The following is an 18,647-nucleotide window of genomic DNA, read 5'->3' as shown; positions in this document are numbered from 1 at the left end:
CTTAGCATCCAGAGAGGAATTCTACAAACACGTTCAGGGAACACCAATGGGTGCCTCCGTCTCTGTAGCTATAGCGAATCTAACTATGCAACATATCGAAGAACGAGCTTACAGCTTTTTGAGCCCCCCCCCCTAGAAATATTTTCTCAGATATGGCAATTTGATTGTTTCTCAATCGTTAAAAAATCTAAAGTCAAAAATTTCCCCTCTCATCTAAATTCTATACAATCGGAGATTGAATTCACCCTAGAAATGGAGAAGCGAGGCGCCCTGCCGTTTTTGGATGTTTTGGTGACCCGAGAAAATAACCGTGTGCAATTCTGCGCCTACGGGAAACCCAAGCACGCCGGGCGATATTTGAACTTCACTTCGGACCATCCGACAAGCCATAAAACGTCACTTTAAAGACCTTCCCAGGTAGCACAAAGTGGGCTATGAAGGGTGGGCCCCGGTGGGCCCGATGTAGGCAATGCAGGACAGCCCCGGTGGGCTCAATGTGGGTGCTGCAAGAGGGGCCGACGTAGGCCCGAAGCGGGCTGTCGACAAAGCCCCAATTGGCCCCACTAGGGGCCGATGCAGGCAGCCCTTGCGGGGCTGCCCACATTTTTCCGGCATTGTTAAAAGGGCACATCCCGCGAACTCCCCGCGATGGTCCTACTTTGGACCGATTTGGGCAGCCGCTTTGGAGGAACATTTTTTTTTTCTTTCAGTTAGCCCCTCAGAAAATGACATAGGACCAATGCGGGTTCTATAGCGCTAGCCGCACTTGGGCTTGCCCACATTATTCTCATAGGGGTCCGACGTAGGAAATTGATGGAAAGCCCTAGTCCAAGTTTTCCCAATCAATATTTAGGCACATAATTAAGTAATTACTTTATAAATGTCTGCACTTTCTAAACAGCCACAATATTAAATTTTACAATAATTCATAACTTTCATCTAGCCGAAATGACTTCATGTACATCTTGTTCGGGCTATGGAGATGTGTGTTCTGAACAGTAATATTGTACTGCGAGTTGCAGGCTGTCCAAAGCAACCACATAAGAGGCAACAGTTAGCAATCAGTTTGTTTTAGTATATGTAGAGCAATTTGCACGAGCGCGAGGACTAAAGCCATGTAAATTTCTAATCGACTAAACATGGCCACAACTGTTATACAAATCATCTATAATAGTAATTTAGGGCAACATCTAATGCAAATAAAAGTTGGAAACAATGATTACGCAATTGCACGCACTCCATCTAGCCCCATTACGGCCGATGTGGGACCTACAGCGGTTTTGTGTGGGCAGCCCCAATTGGGCTGGGTGTTGGTTTTGAACCTAAAGCCCACTTGCTATTGCACGTGCCTTCAAATTCCCCACAAGGGACCAATTTTGGTATCATGCGGGCCCTCCCGCCTTCCAGCCCCATTACGGCCCATGTGGGATATAAAGCATTTTTATGTGGGCAGCCCCAATTGGGCTGGACGTTGTTTTTGAACCTAGAGCCCACCTGCTGTTGCGCGGGCCTTCAAAGCCCCACAAAGGACCGATTTTGGTACCATGCGGGCACGCCCGCCTTCCAGCCCCATTACAGCCTATGTGGGACCTAAAGCGGTTTAGGTAAGGCTGCCTCATTTGGGCTTCACGAGGGCTTGCCCAAATTGAGCCCTTATTCATATTTCACCTGCCCTCAAGTAACCTACAAGGGGCCGATTTGGGCAGCATGTGGGTATGTCCGTTTTCTTGCCCCACTACGGCCGATGTTGGTCCCACAAAGATTTAATGGGGGCGGCCTCACTTCGGATCTATGAGGGCTTTCCCATAAAAAGCCCACATTTAGGTTGGATTGCCCTCAAATACCCGGCAAGGGACCCTTGTGGTCTGGATGCAGGAATGTGCTCTGCATTAGCCCAAGAAACGCCGCTATGGGACCCATGCAGGAGGAGCAGGGGCAAGCCCAAATGGGGCTTGCCCACATTTGCCCCATCGGGGACCGATACAGGTTTTATGATGGTTGCCCCAGCCCCACTTGCCTACATCGGACCTACTGGGGCCCCACATTCTGTGCTACCTGGGTTATTACAAAGAGTGGAACACGTTGCACCACAGAACTCGACAAAGCAAAAAAAAAAAACGCTTGATATTCAAGGAACCACGAAAGGCTACCCCACAAATTTTATCCGAAAAATTATTCGCATCCAAAAACGCTGGTTCTGCTGCGAAAACAATCAGGTGCTTCACCATCGAGCCTGTTATGCCTACGACTGACAAAAGCACACTTGGAACTCGTATGGAGGTGATGCCGCTTAGGTGCAAGTCACTAAATGTGTTTTGAAAAGTGTTTGAAAGCCATACAGGGCCTATCGTCAGTGTGTTGAAACTAAGATAGCTCAAGCAATAAACGACAGGCGCCGGGAAGAAAATAACCAAGAGCAGGCAACTGCATCTCGAAAGTACGTCACTATCCCCTATGTCCGAGGTGCCAGCGAAACCATCGCTCGTATACTGGGGAAAAAAATTCGAGTGGCGCATAAGCCTTCAAACAGTTTGGGGAGCGCGCTACCCTTTCGCAAAGATTGACCGCCAAAAGAAAGAGCCCAAGGCAATTTCTATAAAATACCCTCCGCACACTGTGACGCTAGCTACATTGGCGAAACAAAAAAACCTAAAAGAAAGAATTCGGCAGCACAAGAATGATGTATGAAATTTTTCAAGAGGATGCAACCCCACAGCATATAGTTCAGAAGATTCTGACCACAGAATGAACTTCGAAGAAATGTTTATCCTGGAGACCGAGACCAATTACCGGAAAAGACTCCTTCTAGATTCATGTCATACACAGTCGGCCGCAAATAATGTCAAACGGGCGATAGGCAACCTTCCTGCAGTATACTTGCAAGGTCTTCGCTCCCTCCTGGCGACTTCACTGAAGAAAAGAAAAAAAGACTCCAGCGAGCACCCCTACACCTGCGGCACAGTGACTCGTCTTAACTCCCCTCCCTCATTTCCTCTCACTTCTTTCACACACATCTTACGTCCTCGCCCCCTTCTCCTCCCCTAGACCATTCCTTTACTTATAGCTGCACGGAGTCCCGCGTCATGCACCCTTAAAGAAGGGGATGAGCCGGCACCGGCACGTCGGGTTTTCTAAAATAAAAATGTGATGGTTGGGAAAATTTCAGGTTTCACTTAGTTATCAACCCAACCAGACAGGGAAATCTGCCGAAATCTTTAGTTTTCAAAATATAAGCAATACGAATCGATATTATTTTCTTGGAATACCGCCAGTATTTTTACAGTGCGGAAAGGTGGGCGGGTTGTCAAGGAAACCAGCAATAAATGTCCCATGGTCTGCCACCACTCAGAGTGCCCACAAAAGATAAGCTATGGTGGCATTTTCTTCAATATTTCTTTGCATTACCCAGAAGTAGCTTTGGTTTCGTGAATGATGATGTCACTTTCCCACAAGCAGGCCATGGTCTCAGATCCATCATTATGCTCACTCTCCTACTGAAAGGCATTCTTCTGCACTGCTGTTATGTTTAATCACTATTGATAACAGAATTCCATGCGTAGGCTCTGCTATTCTTAAAAAAACTCAGTTTTTTATTTCCTAGCAATACTCCTTCTTTACATTGCAGAGAGAAGTTCACGGGAGGCTGAAAAGCAAAGAAAGCAATGTGAAAGCACGGGAGCAAAACATGTTGAGAAGCTCGCCAGCCTAAAGAAGTGTCGAACTGCACTTCTGTAAGTGTGCGACAAGTGTTGGCAGGCTTTTGTTCAGTGTATCCAATATTCATGTTATCCTGCCTTGTATATGTGTATATTTATATTTGTGAGATAGATGAGATAGAGCCTCATGATTGCCAGGTTGATGCAAAGATACGATGGTCGCAATATGTTTGCAGTAACTAAAACAGTGACGAACGTTTGAAATCATTATGGGTTAGTCGGGGCAGGATAAGTACAAAACTATCGCTGATATTCCCGCACTGAAAATAGTGCTTTAAGATAAATGAAGAATCTTGGAATTCCAAGGTGGTCACCTAAAAGATCTTAGTTACAGAGCCGAACGAGATGACTTTGAGAGAACAGTGCTGATCTGCGCTTTAAGATGCGCCTAAGATTCATTGCATGTAAATAGTATTGCGCGAGTTATCTATTATTCGTCTCTGCATTTCGTCCAAGAGATATTAAGGCAGGGAGAACATCACCTGATTTCATGATAAGGATCGCGGCGAGGAGGCTTCGCAGCTCTTGTGCAGTCTTCACCAGCCTCTTGGGGGTGAGCTGGCCACCTTTACTATAAGCCTGTTTCGGGAGGTTTTTTTTTGTAAAGTTTGCTTTCTACCATGTGTGTGTGGTATTTACCGCCTTCAGGGGATTGTTTTTGGAGGAGCTCGCCTACCTTGCTAACTGTGACATGGACGTTGCATCACTGCTCATTTCTTTCATTGTGCCCACTTCCAAATAGGTGAGAAAATTTTAATTCGTCAAATGACCTACAGGTCCTCCGTGAGAAGTTTCAAGGACAAGTCACCATCTATCTTGCAGATCCGTGCTCTATCTTTATGCCCACTATTATTGTACGCCGCCATTCCTCGCTCCGCCGTCGTACTTCGTCCTGATTGCCATCTCCGGGCGGGTGTACCACCACATATTTAGTGCAACAGCCGTGAGGGTCGCGTTTTCGCACCTTCCTCGACTCGGCTAGGCTGATTACTAAAAGTGGCGAGTCAAAGCGGACGAGCAAGCTGCCGCTTACTCCACGATTTAGACAAAGCATCTGGCCTCCGTTTCCTCGTGGACAGAACCACCAATGTCAGCTTTGTGCCACCCTCACCTGATCTTGGGATGTATCGCACCATTGTAGTTCCACTACAAATCACCAACGCCATGATCCTAAACAGCTAGGAATTGGCCTTCACTTTGAAAATGAAAGCGGTGTTTTTTCAGTATGCTTTCCTCGTAGCATACTAGATTACCCCACTCTTGAAGCAGAGAACCGTCATTTTGATCTTCTCATGGATATTGCCCGAAAGCGTTTTCTCAATTATACGACATACTATGGCGCAAGGTGTGATTCTAAAAGCCGTCCTAAGCACTCCTAACGACGAGCCGCACTCATCGCCGCATTACCTCGACATGGTGCCAAAACGTCTGTAGAAAACTCGCCCCTCTGTTGCGGCTACCACGCTTCGGACAACGCCACCAAGCTCGACCGTTATCATGTTTCTAGTGTAGAGGAATTTTCGGTTAACCACTGCATGAAGCAACTACTATTTCCAAGCTTGACCTCGTTAAAGCGTTCCGTATCAGACAACTCTCACGACTTGGGACATTTGAAAAATTATAAAACATCATTATGCACCAAATACCATTTGATACGTTGATTGAATACCAGCGAATGCTTCGGTCTCCGAAGTGCCACAAAAGCTATCCAGTATTTCCGTGGACGCTTGGAGGTAGCTTAGATGCCCTACCGAAGACTTTACAAGATGCCCAATGATATCTTTACAAATCACAAATCGAATATCGCTGTATGCGACAAAACGCCCTCCAGGGAAGTGAAGAAAGCCCTAGAAAGTAACTGCTGTTACTGCAAACACAAGCTCAACATTCACAAGCACATATACATGCCATTGCACGCACGACATGCGATGTCCAAGTTCATGTGCGGCGCTCAATTCAAGCTTCCACACCTCACCCACGATGTCCCCGATTTAGCTGATAATTCCAAAAAAGTGTTATTACCTTTCCGCAAAGCTCGCAGTGCGGCTCGCGATAAGATGTTTGCGTGGGAATGCTCTCGGCTAGATTTAGATACTGCAGAAATGTAAAATTCTTAAGAACGAGTTATGCTACAATTTCTGCCATCGGACTATGACTTCCGTATAAACGACGTGCTTCAGGATCGAACTCAGGGTGATAATGAGAATCTCCGACCGTGCTGATCCTGGAGTGCCTGAGGCAAGCAAGGTGGCCCCAGCTCTCTCTCAATGTCATCCAAGGTTCAAGCTCTACTTCCAACGCCAGCTTTTCGAGGACTTCGACGAGGGCGCCAGAGCGACATCCTTCATTGAGGGGCTACTCGTGCCTTCTGTTTTGTAGAAACCATCCCCACCCCCTGAAGCCTCTCTAGAAGAATCATGTGTAACCCGCTCACTAGTCCACGAGGGACTGTTGAACAACGACGAGCCTTACCACCGAGCAAGGTAAGCAACTCAGAAGCAGCGTATCGCCAAAATGCCGCCAACTTGGCAGACTTCTGGGCAAACATCAAAGAAGTCCGAGGTATGCCCGCCGCAATCACTAATGTGCTCCACCATAACAGGTGGCAAAGGATAAGCCTCATCCTCGCACAAATGGGAAATGACTCGGACCGGCAGCAAAAGCAGAGCCGACAGCGGCCAGTGCCAGAGACTTCGAGTCGCCTCCCGCCATGGTCAAAGCCAAGTCGGCACTGCCCGTGGGTTCGCCGCACGGTAGTGTTCCGCCAGTGAGAGAGATTTCTTACTGGTGCAAAAACATACAAGGTAAGCTGCAAATACTCACTAGCATTTCCCTATACAACGGGATACAAAAGATCTGCCCCTAGGATATATTGGGGCTCCCGCTATCCAGTGCAGCCAAAGGACCACCCACACTTTCTTACGGTTTCTACAATCCTAACAACTATCAAAGGCGTGCTGCCATGAAAGCAGCAGACTACTACTGTGGCTACTCACGACCTCTTCCACCCATCAGAGAAGACTGAAAAACCCGAAGGTAGTAAGTCTCTAACATACGTCACTTCCTTCAGGCCCAGTGGCTACCCATTAGGGCCGAATCACCACGGGTGCAATCTCCAACGGCTGTCGCATCGCCACCGCCTGCTGTGCAGGGGTCAGACTCACAGAAACACTACGAACACACTGTGATGCACCGCCGTCAAATTCTCCCTTTGTTCAAAGCCAACAAAACAAGAACGATAGTCGCATCAGTTTTGCCGGACTGGTGCTTCCAGCCCCTTTATCCACAGTATCTACAGTGTCAGTCTTCAGCGACCACGTAAAAAAGGCCTGTGAGACAAGACATGTCCAGTTGCGGATTGTAAACAGTAACCTTTGTATTCTATCGACTCACATAGCACCCGAAGCATCAGCAGCCCGCCTAACAGTTTCTATAAATGGGCGAACGATTCAACAGCGTTTCCTACACCTTCCGGGTTGGTCCTGGACAGTAATACTGGGCATAACTTCATATCCAAGGCAGGAGTTATGATGGATCCCAGTAAGGGCACCTAGCTGTACGGCACCGGTACAGAAGCATTTCCGATCATGACCAAGGCATCTAAGCTGCAGTCACAGTTGCTTGCCGGCAGCGGTCATTCGGTCAATACCAAAAGCTACGGTATTCTCCAGAACCCAGATAGCATTCTGGCTTTTTGCTGCAATGTTCACGGAGGCTTCGGGGCGCGCCAACGTACTGACTCACAAAATTGACCGGCTGTGCCCGTCGTATGAGATTCAACCCGAGACCCTTGAGCATACACAAGCGAGCTGTTTTTAATGGTGCTCGCGACGATATAGCAATTGCTGGCGCAGTAGGACATTAAAAAAGCCCCTTTGCGTTTATTGTTCTTCTTGCACCTAAAACGACGGCACAGCACGGCTGTGTGTCGATTAGCGACGTCTGCACTCTGTGGCAATGCGAGACTCTTACGCCTTTTCGTCAGGCGACACTGTCATGCACTCGACTGGGTCAGCTAAGTTTTTTTATAATACTTGACTCCAGTAGGGGTGTTCTGCAAATCCCGATTGACCGCTGTGACATTGAGAATACGGATTTCAATTGCCAACGGGGATTTTTAGAATTTGTGTGATTGCCTTTAAGTGTGACGATTAACCGCTTACGTTTCAGTGAGTAATAGATGTTGTGCTCGAAGACAAATGTATCTATGCTTTGACCAACATGGATGACATGGTGGTGTTCTGAGAAAGTCTAGAAGAGTATCTCCTTCATCTAACCAACGTCCTTCAACGACTGAAGAATTCGAGCACTCCCTAAAACCCCGGCATAATTTTGACAAGCAGGATCAACCTTCTTCGGTTTATTGTGGAGCAGTGCACAGTTCGCCCGGATGAAGAATACGCCAAGCCATTCTGTAGCTCCCACTACCAACCAACATTACATGTCTCCAGGGTTTCTTGGGCATGGTGGGATTCTACTGCCGCTTCATCCCGAACTGCGCAGACATAGCGTGACCCCTCCATCAGCTCCTCCGTAAAGATGCCCGTTTGTCATGCACAGACGAAGAGCAAGGATCATTCCGTTCGCTGTCTGCAGCCATCGTGGATACTGCACGCCTGCGGCTCCCAGATCTTAACCGGACATTCAGAATGCGAATAGATGCATGTGAGTATAGCCTTGGTGCAGTATTACTTCAAGGCTATCAAGGAATTCTTGCCCATTCACATTTGAAAATCACACCCTGACGAGACCGGAAATAAACTATACCGTGACCGAGAAAGAGTGCCTTGCGATTGTATTCGCACTAAAGAAGTTCGACGTGTATTTGGATGTGGTTGCATTCACTGTTCAGACCAACCGACAGGCTCAATCGTTGATTTCAAGGTTACGAAACCCAGCTGGTCGTTCAGCCCGCTGATAACTCTCTCTCCGAAAATACCATTACAGTGTGGAGTACAGAGAGGCACTTTCCACAATCTAACCGACTCCCTGTCTCGATGTCCACTTTCTCGTGATGGCGAGCGAACGTCCGCGTTCCGCGCTGTGAAGCGTCTGCAGTATACTAGAGTACACTGGTGCCTCGTCAACAGTTGCTGAACGCTTCGCTCTCAGACGACCAGTGCAACCAGGTACGCCAAAGCGTGAACAGCGGCAAATCTCTGTGGAGCCTGGCGCCTAGCGGAACCTACGACTGCTGTGTGGAAACAGAAGATGATTGCTCCGGTGGTATATACTTGCTGCCTACAAAGGGAGAGGTCGTTACTAAGAGCCTCCGCCAAATTTCAGTGCTTTCGCGACACACGCCTGCTAAGATACTTTGTTGGGCGAGTTGGTACTTATTCATTATTAATATAAACAGCGCGAACACGAAGACACACACACACACACACGCCTAGCAGGCGCGACACACGCCTGCTAGGCATGTGTCGCGAAAGCAGAAAACAGAAGCTGACTTACCAGACGAGGAAAAGATAGCCTGGAGGCAACGGCGGCGCCGCTATCAAAAAGAATCACTCGAAAATTTTGAAATAAATCGAGTTAATCTAACCTTGAAAAGGCCGCTCTCGTTTCTTCCCCCCCTTTATTCTTGCAAATTCCTGCACTGCTCTACAGAATGGCCGTGGCAATATATTACTAGCTCAAATTCCTTTCTCGATCTAACTTCTATATCAAACAATCCTCATACACTTAAGATATGCATGTCTCATGGGAAGCGACATGGTGGAGCCGTACCAGAGAGCCTGTAAGAAGAAAGTTTCGGGCAGAATACCGAAACAAATGATGGAAATCTAGCTCCACATGGAGGTCCGTTAGTAATGCCATTCGATCAATTGGTCCGCGCGGCAGCACCACTTTTTTCACTGACTCGCTGTTATATTGTTACGTATATGCCACCGAAGAGGACGACGATGCAAAATAGAGTGAGAGACGACGAAGCTGAAGCAACAGTTGGCGCTTGCCTGAGCACTTACGTCTCTCATCACCTGCTGTGGTTTCCTGTGCTAGCCTTCTGCCCCGTATCATCTTGGTGGGGGTGAACCAAGATTTTCGTACGCACCAATTAGCCCATTTACGCTGCCAAAAGCTGGAATTGCGCAGCGGCCGCCACCTATATAACATACCAACGACATCACAAACAGCCACGATGACCTCTAAAATAGCCCCTACCACCACGGGAAGATCGCCTCAGCCAGTTGTACTCACGGCAATTCGCCACCCTCCCATTTTTAATGGCGACGACCACCCAGACGTTGACGATTGGCTAGATAAGTATGAGCGCTGCAGCCGGAACAACCACTGGGACGCAATCATCATGCTCGCTAACATCATCCTCTATTTGGCGAGAAAAGATCGAGCATGGTTCCAAAACCACGAACAAGAGCTCCTTGCCTGGAACATCTGCAAGCAAACGCTTCAGGACTTGTTCGGGAAGACTGTTGGGCGGGCTCTTGCTGCACAAAACGGAACTTTCTTCTCGTGGTCAATCCCCCCCAAGGTCCTACCTCGCCTATATTCAGGACGTTCTTGCGTTATGTCGCGAGGTCAGCAGCTCCATGCCGAAAAGTGACAAGTTAGGGCATATCCTCAAGGGTATCGCGGATGATGCATTCAACATCCTATTCTGCATGGATTGCTCTACTGTCGACTCGGCGCTTCAAGTCTGCCGAAAATTTGAGCAGGCAAAACAGACGTCTCGTACATGCTTTGAGCGTCTTCCGAACACGGCGGCTACATCGTCCTGCGATGACCTGGCCCCTTTGCACCAGTCCTCCCATCCCACGACCGTAACTCTGATGCATATTTGGGTTTACTCGGTACGGTGGCTCCGCAAGAAAGAAAACGACAGAAGAGACGAAGAAAGCGGGCTGTTCCGACTAGCATCTACCGCCCCCAGAGGCGGCGCAAGCTTGAGGGAGCCGTGCGGCCTAGTGATAATAATAATAATAATAATAATAATAATAATAATAATAATAATAATAATAATAATAATAATAATAATAATAATAATAATAATAATAATAATAATAATAATAATAATAATAATAAATCAATCAATCAATCTTTATTTAATGTGCGCAGGACCAACCATGTGGTCTTTGTGCTGCAGCACAAATAAAAAAAAGAAACAAAAACGAAAAAGCACAAACATGTTTACACACACAGAGAGAACACACAAAAAAAGAAATAAATAATACATGAAATGAAACTGAGACGAAAAGTATCACGGAAAGTAAGCAAACAATCAGTAGAATCACTTATATACACAGTGAGATAATTTTTGAGCACACCAGGAAAGAAAAAAAAAAGAACGGTAGATAGAAGAGAAAAAAAAAAAACAACAACAACAAATAACTGACATTGATTATAGTAATATAGAAATATACATAAAATAAACAACCATTCCAGGCGCAACAAGTACATGGTACTTAAAACACAGCAAGAAATACAGAATAATACAATAAAGAAGTAAAATTGAACAAGGGACTGTAACATTCGAATATAAAGTTTAAAGTTGAAATATAAGTAAGAAACGGATAAAAAATAGTTCAAGATAAAGACAGCATTGAACAGGAGAAAAAGCAAAAAGTGAAGTAAATACAATATTAGGGCTAGAAAGTGGGAGTTATATGTGATAAAGTACTATTTAGAATACAACGCTACGAACATCCAATGTAAATGAACAGAGCGAGTTTTAGAAGATGTCAAGGTGAGAACAAAAAGAGTTAAATAACCACTGCATCCTGTCCAGAGGGGAGTGGGAATGAAGAGGAGAAACCTGAAATGGTCTGAATTCCCTCATGCTCTTTCGCGGAACGCGCAGTAGGATGTACTCTAAGAGCTGAGGGCACAATGTGGCCATGAAGGAGTTTGTACAGAAATATGATATCAAGTCTGATACGACGGCAGTGAAGAGAAGGAATATTCAGTTGGGCGCTCCTAATAATAATAATAATAATAATAATAATAATAATAATAATAATAATAATTATTATTATTATTATTATTATTATTATTATTATTATTATTATTATTATTATTATTATTATTATTATTATTATTATTATTATTATTGTTATTATTATTATTATTATTATTATTATTATTATTATTATTATTATTATTATTATTATTATTATTATTATTATTATTATTATTATTATTATTATTATAGTAATAATAATAACAATTATCATTATTAGGGTATTATTATTAATATTATTAATAATAATAAAGTGAAGAGAAGGAATATTCAGTTGGGCGCTCCTAATAATAATAATAATAATAATAATAATAATAATAATAATAATAATAATAATAATAATAATAATAATAATAATAATAATAATAATAATAATAATAATAATAATAATAATAATAATTATTATTATTATTATTATTATTATTATTATTATTATTATTATTATTATTATTAGGAGCGCCCAACTGAATATTCCTTCTCTTCACTGCCGTCGTATCAGACTTGATATCATATTTCTGTACAAACTCCTTCATGGCCACATTGTGCCCTCAGCACAGGTCCCAAATCAAGAGGAGGTGGAGTGCTCATTGCTATTGACAGTTTTGTGAAGTGTGTTCGACGTTCCGATCTGGAAACTGTTGAAGAATGTGTGTGGCTCGAGCTCACTTTAAATCGACATGAAAAACTTTTACTTGCAGCTTTCTACATTCCTCCGAATCTACCTCCTACAGCCTATGATGATGTTCTGCTCTCAATCGAACATGTTATAACCCGTCACAGCAAACACAAACTTCTTATTTTAGGTGATTTTAATACTCCTGGTATCAACTGGAACTCACTTATTTCTTCTCACAACAATCATTACATATTAAGTAAGTGTAACGCTCTACTTGATTTCATAGCCTTTAACTCTTTGCAGCAACACAACTTCATTGAAAACTGTTGCGGTATATTCTTGACATCTGTCTATCGAATTTTGAAAGTGTTCGAGTCTCGAGTTCGGACATACCGCTGACTCGCTGTGACAAATTTCACCCTCCGCTTCTAGTTACTACTGCTGTCTCTGCCTCACCTTCTACTAACTCAGATCGGGTGGGGAATTCGCCCCGTTTCGCGTATGCACGTGGTGATTATGTCGGTCTTTTCAATTTCTTCTCTTCCGTCGACTGGTCCCTTTTAAATGACATTAATGATTCAGATGGACAAGTCAGTCGCTTTACAGAAATAGTTCTTGATGGTATGCGTCGGTACATACCTTTGCATACTCCTACGCGTAGGAAGTTCCCTTCCTGGTTTTCAAGGGAACTAATAACGGCGTTAAAGCTCAAGGAACGGGCCCATCGTAAAGCGAAACGCCCTGGGTTTCACAATTGGGCAGATGAGTTTCGCCGTGTGCGTTCTCTTTGCAAACGCTTATACAAGCGGGACTACGACTCCTATCTTGAGTCTTTAGAGAGGTATGCCTCAAATCGTCCTAGTCAGTTTTGGCGTTACGTTCGCAAGCGTTCCATTAAATCAGATTTAAGTATCAGCTTAGTTGACTCTCAGGGTTCGGAAATTCGGGATGTTGCCGACAGTTTTGCACAACTTTTTTCCTCCGTTTACAAACATCCACATTGTGATTCCGTTTGCCTCCCATCTGGTGCACTATCTAATTCCATTCTCTTTGACGAGGAGTTGATAACTGAGAGTCTTAAGCGTCTGAGACCATCTTTGTCTCCTGGACCTGATGGCATTCCAGCTGCCATAATAAAAGCCTTCAGTTATATCTTCGTACCAGTACTGACTGCCATATTTAATAACTGTTTAAAAAATGCTGCCTTTCCTCGCGTGTGGAAAATGGCACGCGTGTTTCCTGTCTTCAAGTCGGGAAACAAAACTGATGTTTCCAATTATCGTCCGATTTCTCTTCTATGTGCAACCTCTAAGCTTTTCGAATTAGCTTTGCACAGCGTACTTTCCTTCCATCTCAAACATATCATAGTACCGAATCAACATGGCTTCATGTCGGGTCGCTCTACTTCCACCAACCTAGTCACGTTTATGACGTATGCCTCTGCAGCAGTCCTTCAGAGGGGTCAGGTTGACACTGTGTACTGTGATATGAGCAAAGCTTTCGACGTTGTTACTCACTCACTACTTCTTGAAAAACTTCTACTCTCTGGCGTTGAAGTCTCTCTCGTAGCCCTCCTACGCAACTATCTCCTTGATCGCTTCTGCTTTGTCAGTGTCAATGGACAGACTTCTTTCGTTTACCCTGCAACGAGTGGAGTTCCTCAAGGTTCAGTACTAGGCCCGCTTCTCTTCTCCGTTTTTATTAATGATGTTTCCTCGGCGATAAAGAACTCCTCGTTTCTTCTTTATGCTGATGATATAAAAATATTCAAGGTAATACATTCTTTTCAAGATTGCGTGTTGTTGCAATCGGACATATCTGCTTTTTCTGATTGGTGTGCGATGAATCGACTTACCCTCAATTCTTCCAAAACTAGGGTTGTGTCCTTTACTCGTAAAACACATAGCTTTCTCTACCATTATTCTGTCAATTCTGTGCTGTTGGATAGGGTTGATGAAATTAATGACCTTGGTGTACTTTTTGACCGCACCCTCAGCTTCTCCTCTCACACTAAACGCATTGCTCAGCGGGCTATGCGCACACTCGGATTCGTTTGCAGACTTTCGAGAGAGTTCCATACTCCACTTCCGTTCCTAAAACTGTACCTGTCCGTATGCCTCCCGGTCTTGGAGTATGCGTCGGTTGTTTGGAATGGCACTTGCAAATCGAACTTGGACAAGGTTGACAGAGTACAAAAAAAATTTTTACGGATATTTCATTATCGCTTTCCTTTCGCAACTTCCCCCTCTCGCTCCACCAGGAGCGCCCAACTGAATCTTCCTTCCCTTCACTGCCGTCGTATCAGACTTGATATCATATTTCTGTACAAACTCCTTCATGGCCACATTATGTGCCCTCAGCTCTTAGAGTACATCCTACTGCGCGTTCCGCGAAAGAGCATGAGGGAATTCAGACCATTTCAGGTTTCTCCTCTTCATTCCCACTCCCCTATGGACAGGATGCAGTGGTTATTTAACTCTTTTTGTCCTCACCTTGACATCTTCCAAAACTCGCTCTGTTCATTTACATTGGATGTTCGTAGCGTTGTATTCTAAATAGTACTTTATCACATATAACTCCCACTTTCTAGCCTTAAATTGTATTTACTTCACTTTTTGCTTTTTCTCCTGTTCAATGCTGTCTGTATCTTGAACTACTTTTTATCCGTTTCTTGCTTATATTTCAACTTTAAACTTTATATTCGAATCTTACTGTCCCTTGTTCAATTTTACTTCTTTATTGTATTATTCTGTATTTCTAGCCTGTGTTTTAAGTACCATGCACTTGTTGCGCCTGGAATGGTTGTTTATTTTATGTATATTTCTATATTACTATAATCAATGTCAGTCATCTGTTTTTTTTTTTCTCTTCTACCTACCGTTCTTTTTTTTTTTTTTCTTTATTTCCTGGTGTGCTAAAAAATTCTCTCACTGTGTATATAAGTGATGATACTCATTGTTTGCTTAATTTCCGTGATACTTTTCGTCTCAGTTTCATTTCATGTATTATTTATTTCTTTTTTTTGTGTTCTCTCTGTGTGTGTAAACATGTTTGTGCTTTTTCATTTTTTTTTTGTGCTGCAGCACAAAGACCACATGGTTGTTCCTGCGCACATTAAATAAAGATTGATTGATTGATTGATTGATTATTATTATTATTATTGTGTGCGTTCTCTTTGCAAACGCTTATACAAGCGGGACTACGACTCCTATCTTGAGTCTTTAGAGAGGTATGCCTCAAATCGTCCTAGTCAGTTCTGGCGTTACGTTCGCAAGCGTTCCATTAAATCAGATTTAAGTATCAGCTTAGTTGACTCTCAGGGTTCGGAAATTCGGGATGTTGCCGACAGTTTTGCACAACATTTTTCCTCCGTTTACAAACATCCACATTGTGATTCCGTTTGCCTCCCATCTGGTGCACTATCTAATTCCATTCTCTTTGACGAGGAGTTGATAACTGAGAGTCTTAAGCGTCTGAGACCATCTTTGTCTCCTGGACCTGATGGCATTCCAGCTGCCATAATAAAAGCCTTCAGTTATATCTTCGTACCAGTACTGACTGCCATATTTAATAACTGTTTAAAAAATGTTGCCTTTCCTCGCGTGTGGAAAATGGCACGCGTGTTTCCTGTCTTCAAGTCTGGAAACAAAACTGATGTTTCCAATTATCGTCCGATTTCTCTTCTATGTGCAACCTCTAAGCTTTTCGAATTAGCTTTGCACAGCGTACTTTCCTTCCATCTCAAACATATCATAGTGCCGAATCAACATGGCTTCATGTCGGGTCGCTCTACTTCCACCAACCTAGTCACGTTTATGACGTATGCCTCTGCAGCAGTCCTTCAGAGGGGTCAGGTTGACACTGTGTACTGTGATATGAGCAAAGCTTTCGACGTTGTTACTCACTCACTACTTCTTGAAAAACTTCTACTCTCTGGCGTTGAAGTCTCTCTCGTAGCCCTCCTACGCAACTATCTCCTTGATCGCTTCTGCTTTGTCAGTGTCAATGGACAGACTTCTTTCGTTTACCCTGCAACGAGTGGAGTTCCTCAAGGTTCAGTACTAGGCCCGCTTCTCTTCTCCGTTTTTATTAATGATGTTTCCTCGGCGATAAAGAACTCCTCGTTTCTTCTTTATGCTGATGATATAAAAATATTCAAGGTAATACATTCTTTTCAAGATTGCGTGTTGTTGCAATCGGACATATCTGCTTTTTCTGATTGGTGTGCGATGAATCGACTTACCCTCAATTCTTCCAAAACTAGGGTTGTGTCCTTTACTCGTAAAACACATAGCTTTCTCTACCATTATTCTGTCAATTCTGTGCTGTTGGATAGGGTTGATGAAATTAATGACCTTGGTGTACTTTTTGACCGCACCCTCAGCTTCTCCTCTCACACTAAACGCATTGCTCAGCGGGCTATGCGCACACTCGGATTCGTTTGCAGACTTTCGAGAGAGTTCCATACTCCACTTCCGTTCCTAAAACTCTACCTGTCCATATGCCTCCCGGTCTCGGAGTATGCGTCGGTTGTTTGGAATGGCACTTGCAAATAGAACTTGGACAAGGTTGACAGAGTACAAAAAAAATTTTTACGGATATTTCATTATCGCTTTCCTTTTGTAACTTCCCCCTCTTGCTCCACCAGGAGCGCCCAACTGAATCTTCCTTCCCTTCACTGCCGTCGTATCAGACTTGATATCATATTTCTGTACAAACTCCTTCATGGCCACATTATGTGCCCTCAGCTCTTAGAGTACATCCTACTGCGCGTTCCGCGAACGAGCATGAGGGAATTCAGACCATTTCAGGTTTCTCCTCTTCATTCCCACTCCCCTCTGGACAGGATGCAGTGGTTATTTAACTCTTTTTGTCCTCACCTTGACATCTTCCAAAACTCGCTCTGTTCATTTACATTGGATGTTCGTAGCGTTGTATTCTAAATAGTACTTTATCACATATAACTCCCACTTTCTAGCCTTAAATTGTATTTACTTCACTTTTTGCTTTTTCTCCTGTTCAATGCTGTGTGTATCTTGAACTACTTTTTATCCGTTTCTTGCTTATATTTCAACTTTAAACTTTATATTCGAATCTTACTGTCCCTTGTTCAATTTTACTTCTTTATTGTATTATTCTGTATTTCTAGCCTGTGTTTTAAGTACCATGCACTTGTTGCGCCTGGAATGGTTGTTTATTTTATGTATATTTCTATATTACTATAATCAATGTCAGTCATCTGTTTTTTTTTTTTTTTCCTCTTCTACCTACCGTTGTGTTTTTTTTTTTCTTTATTTCCTGGTGTGCTAAAAAATTCTCTCACTGTGTATATAAGTGATGATACTCATTGTTTGCTTAATTTCCGTGATACTTTTCGTCTCAGTTTCATTTCATGTATTATTTATTTCTTTTTTTTGTGTTCTCTCTGTGTGTGTAAACATGTTTGTGCTTTTTCATTTTTTTTTTTGTGCTGCAGCACAAGGACCACATGGTTGTTCCTGCGCACATTAAATAAAGATTGATTGATTGATTGATTGATTATTATTATTATTATTATTAATATTAATAATAATAATAATAATAATAATAATAATAATAATTTATTATTATTATTATTATTATTATTATTATTATTATTATTATTATTATTATTATTATTATTATTATTATTATTATTGCTGTTATTATTCGTTGCAACTCCTGAAAGCAGAAATTCTTAACCTAGCGAAAACTGTAGGAGACCTGGAAGAATCGGCTGCTTTCTTGTCGAAAGAATACGACACACTGAAGAGGAGTTAAAAACTAGCCAGGAATCAGAATGCGCTCGGGACAAAGAAATATAGGACTTGCGGGAGATTGTAGACGAACAAAGCGCACAGCGCCACAGTATGCTCAAAGAACAAATGATACAGAGCAATACATCCGGAAAGCTAATCTTGAGATATATGCAATGCCAGTCACTCCAAATGAAAATTTGCGTGACAAGCTACAAAACGCGGGGGAAAAACTTAAGCTGAAAAACTGTTCAACTGAAGAAATTGTCGCAGTACATCGCCTTCCTGCCAAGAAAGACAGCATTCCTATCATCTTGGTACGCTTCTCTAGGTTAGCAACTAGAGAGAGGTGGTTGAGCGCTCGAAGCAAGCTCCGAGAACTGCATGAAGTAGAATTGCTGCCAAGGATTTATTTCAATGACAACTTAACAAAAATGAACCGTGCCTTGTTCTGGAAGGCCAGGAAGGCAGGAAAAGAAAAGCAGTTTAAATTTGTTTGGGTAAGAGGAGGCAAAATCTTTGCCAGGAAAGAGGAAAAGGCGCCTCTTATCCGTGTGACA

Source organism: Amblyomma maculatum, chromosome 5 (genome assembly GCF_055883805.1).
Source record: "Amblyomma maculatum isolate TAMU_Amacu chromosome 5, ASM5588380v1, whole genome shotgun sequence".
Taxonomy (NCBI): domain Eukaryota; kingdom Metazoa; phylum Arthropoda; class Arachnida; order Ixodida; family Ixodidae; genus Amblyomma; species Amblyomma maculatum.
This window is presented reverse-complemented; position numbering follows the sequence as displayed.